Source organism: Myotis myotis, unplaced genomic scaffold (genome assembly GCF_014108235.1).
Source record: "Myotis myotis isolate mMyoMyo1 unplaced genomic scaffold, mMyoMyo1.p scaffold_m19_p_5, whole genome shotgun sequence".
NCBI lineage: Eukaryota > Metazoa > Chordata > Mammalia > Chiroptera > Vespertilionidae > Myotis > Myotis myotis.
In genome coordinates, this window is record NW_023416357.1 from 42,068,126 (window position 1) to 42,073,926 (window position 5,801).

Genomic DNA, 5,801 nt, shown 5'->3' on the forward strand with positions numbered 1-5,801 from the left:
CTTGAGATGGGCAAGTAGACCTGAAAAGGAGCACCAGCCCTGAAGTCTGAGGACCCAGCTGGGATACTGTCTATGACTTCAGTCTCAGGGACACACTCTCCTTCTTGGTAAACCATATGTTTTGGCCTGGGTGATTATTTCCTGCATAACAGGGGTTGTTGTGGGAATCAAGAGAAATGATTACCAGAAATAATAAAATAATTCAAGTCCTGCACAAATGCTAAGGGTTATCACTACTGTTTTGTCATGGGGGAAGAAGGATAATCAGCAATTTGCTTGATTAACCAAGTCCAACCTAATTGAGGAAGGCAATGTCAGGGAACTAAGCCACACACCCTGAGCGCTGGCTTCCCAGCCATGATTCTGGGCGTTTTTCTTAGTAATAGGCATCTTGTCTTTTTTTTAAATCTTCCACCAGAGAATTAAGTTACAACCTCACAAGAAAGGGCTGGCCAAATACCCAATGCTTCTAGGATCTGTCTCCTTCAGGCTATGTGCCCTTCCTCAGACATCCAGGGGAAAGATATAGTTGGCTTTAAATCTTTGCGGGTTCCCAATTCAGGTTAAAGTCCCATGTCTGATCCATATGTCTGTGTATTCTTAGAGCTATAACCCCTGGCTAATTGAGTGCTAAGGTAGATCAGCAATTTTGCTTGATCAACCAAGTCCTACTTAATCTACTCTGTAAAAGGACTTTAGTGGACAGTATCTGAAAGTGAAAGCATTTCTAAACCATTCGAACAAAGACAATCAACTTGGTGTTATTGCTATTTTAGAGGGACTCAGGGGAAATAATATTGGGGCCAGTCCTGGGTTTGTTTGTTTGTTTCTATGATGACAAATAAGGCAGCTTAGCTTTATTTGACTAACATTTGCAGTCTGTATTGTGCAGGATAATGGGTTAGCTTGGGTGATTGAATCAGGTCCTCCTGTGAATGCATCAAAATTGTCTCTTGTTTACAAGAATTACATTTTAATACTCATCCTGACGTGACAGCCACACACCACAGATTTGCCCAGTTGTGTCTCATAGCAGCTTCCCTGGGAGCTGCTCTCAGCAATCATGCCTCTGATCCATGTTTACACTCTAATCCCTTCACCTTCTCGCACACTGCCCTCTGCTGCATCCACAAGCTCCTTTGCCCTAGTCTCTCAGCAACCCCCATCTTACCTGGTTGGGACCTTTTCAGTGTTGGTGTGTGCTCTTCTCTCTGGTGACACAGAACAGTGGGATCCAACTGATATTCAGCTGCAATGCCAAAGTGAGTGCAGTTGTACCTGATGTCCAAGCAAGGTTTACTGAAGTGTCAAGATCTTCACATACTTTCTGATAAATGGAGCCTCCGAATTCTGTGCCATCATTGACATGAGTGTGTAGCTGGAAGTCCCCAGTCCTGTAGCCCTCTGCAAAGTTATTCCTTGTGAGCTTTGATTTGACACTGCCAAAGGTCATCTAGCATCCAGCAAGCAAGCCCTCATAACAAAAGACAGTTGAACCATGGATTGCAGGTCCAGCAAAATAAAAGCCAGCACTGCAACCAAGGTTTATACATTCCTTCTTGTAAGAAGACTTTATTTTACCACTTTTCTTGCCTGTGTTTGGTGAAAAGGTGGTATCAAATGTTGGTTTCAAATCTTGACAAACCTTGTCTTCAATTGCGATTTCTGTTCCCAGAGTGTTATCAGTGTTCCATTTCTCTGTGAAAGCCAGACCATAAAAACCATTCATATTTGGCCTCCAAGGTCCTGGTAACCTTACCAGTGTCTGTATTAGATGAACCAGATGTTGAGAATTTTACGCTACTGCATGAAATTTTGTTTGCACGTCCAGTTTCACCAACCCAAAATCAAATCCTTTGTTGAAAATATATCTGGCAGCTTTGTCAAGGTCAGCATATGATGGAGGAATACACATTGGCTGCTGTGCATCTCCGTCCATAAGTTGCCATGGCAAGGCCAAGGGAAGAGGAGATCTGTTCCTAAATGGCCACGGGGACTGATGGCAGTCCTGCCTGCTGGGTGGGCTGCCTCGGTCTATTGGTGGGGGCCAGAAAGGACAGGTTGTCTTCTATATGTTGTTCTAGGTGACTTTGTCTTTCCTTTCTGCCTAGGCTGGTCACACCTTGAGAACCCTATGTTCCCACTGGCATCTGTCTCAGTGGTAGTTACTCAATGAGTGATTGTCCACTAGCTGACCTTCAAATTCTTGCAAATCCACCCAGCTAACTAGGACTCAGTACCACATTTAACAGTTAAGAGAAGCACTTGATTTTCAGAAACGTTGTCATCCAAGGTTGACAATTACAAAGGGCATAGTCATTCATTTTCGGGTGTGGTAGGAAAATAATAACACTACCTAAAATGCTGAGAAGATTAAGTTATCTTACTGGTGGAGACAACCACTGCCTCCCCTTTTATGTGGCACTCAATAATTAAGACTTGTTAAAGATACAAACTGAGCACCTATTAGGTGGCAGGCGCAGACCTGCAATTCAGGTTATAACGATGAACAGTGTTTAAGAAAGTTAACACAGCCCTAACTGGTTTGGCTCAGTGGATGGAGCATCGGCCTGCGGACCGAAGGGTCCTGGGTTCGATTCCGGTCAAGGGCATGTACCTTGGTCGCGGGCACATCCCCAGTGGGAGGTGTGCAGGAGGCAGCTGATCGGTGTCTCTCTCTCATCAATGTTTCTGACTCTCTATCCCTCTCCCTTCCTCTCTGTAAAAAATCAATAAAATATATTTTTTAAAAAAGAAAGTTAACACATCATTTTCAAGTATAGTAATTTACGTATTTTATAATTTTTTAAAAATATATTTTTAATGGTTTCAGAGAGGAAGGGAGAGGGAGAGAGAGATAGAAACATCAATGAAGAGCATCATTGATTGGCTGCCTCCTCCATGCCCCGTATTGGGGATCAAGTCCTCTACTCTGAGGACTTGTGCCCTGACTGGGAATTGAAGCATGACCTCTTGGTTCCTAGGTTGATGCTCAACCACTGAGCCATGCCAGCTGGGCTCATTTTTTTATTTTTTATTTTATTTCTATGACACTTCATTCTTCTGTTTTTCTACCCAGTTCCTTCTGGGCCTAGCCCTGGGTCTCTTCTCAGATTTTCTACACTCTCTCCCCAAGTGATCTCACCAGCTCACAGCTTTAATATCACCTGTGTGTCTAGATGATCTGGGGGCTCTAAGAAGGCATCTCCCCTAGTTGAAGTCTAAGACTTGCCCAAACTCAGAGAAAGCTAGTTGTCAAGTCTTGTCCCTCCTTGCAGATCTCAAAGTCTTGTCAGTCCAGAGATATTTCCAGGGTGGCAGCCACTATCCCAGAACTGAGAAACCTGACTTATCTTTGTACCTCCCAACTCCCCACCCAGGTCTTAAGCCACAGAGGATTGTGTGATTTCAATGTGCTATCCCAAGACAAGAGTGTTTTCCCTTCCCACCAAATCGGTCATGTTTCCTGTATAGGCAGAGGGGGAGCAGAAGAAAAAAGGCTTGCCCCTGGCATGATTCACTCATTCTCTGAGGCATGAGATTTGATTACCAGTCTTTTGATATGCATGACAGCAAACGTTAATATTTGCCACAGAATTATCTGGCCCCCTTTGAAATTCGTCTACAATGTTAGGCTCTCTGACCCCTAAAGGTAGGGAATGCCACAGGCTGACTTCATGCCACTTAATGCTGCTGCCTCCCCTATAGCAACAAAGCCTTCTTGAAATATAAGACATAACACCAAAGAAGTGCCTGATTCCTGGGGTAAATATTACAGTTCATCGAAGCACCAGCTTACTTTATAAAATAACCAGTTAGCAACGACTCTTAGTCTCCCACCTAAGCCTGCAGTCAGTCTTCAGCATATGAAATGTCTTTTTGCTGTTCCTGGCATCCTTGGGTCATTGTTTTTAAAAGGACATTTAAAAAAAAAACAAGAAACAACCACCAAGAATCACTGGTTAATATGTTTATTACCTTACACATCTTTCTCAGCTTTTCCCCTACTTACTCGTGGACAAAACAACAAAACAAAACACACATCCAACTTCTTTCAGCCTTTATGCCCCTGTCCAAAGGTATGACCGTTTTCTAACTGCTAGGTGGCAGTGAGCTTGGAGGTAATGTCTGAAACTGTTGGCTGGGAGAGGCAAAGTCTAAAATGTATAAAGCAGGCGCCCCCCTTCATTTCCTTCTCTGGAAATTCAATGGCCCATCTTCATACCACCTCTTCTAATATCCATCATAGTCTTAAAATCCATTATTCAACATAATATCTTTTAAATTGTTGACAAGGAGCCACTTTTGAAGAGTGCGCTCCCTCTACGCCCCCACCCCCGCCCCCCACCCCGGTCTCCTCCCAGATGGGCCTGTGCTTGTTGTTAGAGCCACTATCTTCCTTGTTCAATTACACCTGGCCTCGCGCTTTTGCCCTCTCATAAGCCCATTTCAAAACACTGTCTCTTTATAATGTAAGCTTTTCTTGTGCTGAAACCTTGCCTTTCATTTGCTCTATACAGCACTTGTCACACTGTATAATATAAGCTGGACAATGATGGCATAGACAACATAACAACTGAATACAGTTATCTACCATGGAACCACTAATGAGTAGTCTGCTTTTTGAGGGCTTCTTACAAATGATAATAAAGATGAGGATAAAGGGCAAGGCTAGGGAAAAGTTAATAGAACCTCACAATGCAAAGACTTAACCTCTGTCTCCATCAACTGATTTTTGAGCTGTCTCACCAGCCAGAACCTTCCCTACTCGTCTAGGGCCAAGTGTCTTGTCAGAGCTCGGAAAATAAAGAATCGCTTTTTTTCCATGCTGAGTTAAAATATAAACTTAGAAGTCACAGTTCATGTTGAAGATTGTTATACATTTTGCAAATACTAAAAAGACATTAAAGTTGGTACAGTTATATGAAATCAGAATAGTTACATAAGTGTGTAATGAAAAGAAGCAATTTTGTTGTAACCAATTTTTAAAAATACACAAAGATAATATCTATGGTTTATGCTGTTCCTGACATTTTGATAGTGTTTTTATTTCTTGGCATATTAGGTTAATGTTCAAGGTCCATTCTGTTTTTCAGCTTGCAAAATTAATGTCTAAGTGCCAATATATAGGAAATCAAATCTTTTTATTTTAGGCTGCCTTGCTTCCAATGACTAGAATCAACATATCCAGCCATCCACACATTTCTCAAAGTAAAAAACAAAAATGGTGTTTATTCTCCTAATATTTGTTGAGGGTTTACTATGCCAGGTATTGTCATAAATGCCTTGATATATTAGTTTTATCCTCATGGTAACTCTATGTGGTAATGAAGTTAATACTCCCTAGTGGATAGATGAGAAAACCAAGGCCCAGAGAGGATAAGCAAGTTGTCCGAAGTCATAGAATGAATTGGCCTCTGGAACCTAGGCTCATCTTGACTAATTTCAACACTGCCTCCGTCATGGAGCTGTTGGGGAATAACCTGAGAAATTACTGGTGGCACATGGAGAAAACTGAAATTATGGAATCAACTACATGACCAAAGAGGTTGATACTTGGGATGAGTCTGAGGTGAGATTTATAGATGGATTCTCCAACTCTTTTCACCTGACGTCTTATGTTTCTAGTGGGTCCCTCTTCTGGAAACAATATACGTTGCCACTCCTCACATATCCCTAATGTGGTTCGTGGGCACCCTGACATCGTTTACATGATTCAGCATCTCACCCCATGCTTTGGCCATAGGAGTTTGGGCCAGACACACCTCTATTATTTTATTTCACAAATATTCAGATGTTGA

At 42.3% G+C, this 5,801-nt stretch overlaps 1 pseudogene; it reads right to left on the reverse strand.

Moving 5' to 3' along the window:
- Nucleotides 1–1,061: 1,061 nt before the first annotated feature.
- LOC118655996 lies at nucleotides 1,062–1,949 on the reverse strand (annotated as a pseudogene).
- Nucleotides 1,950–5,801: the final 3,852 nt, after the last annotated feature.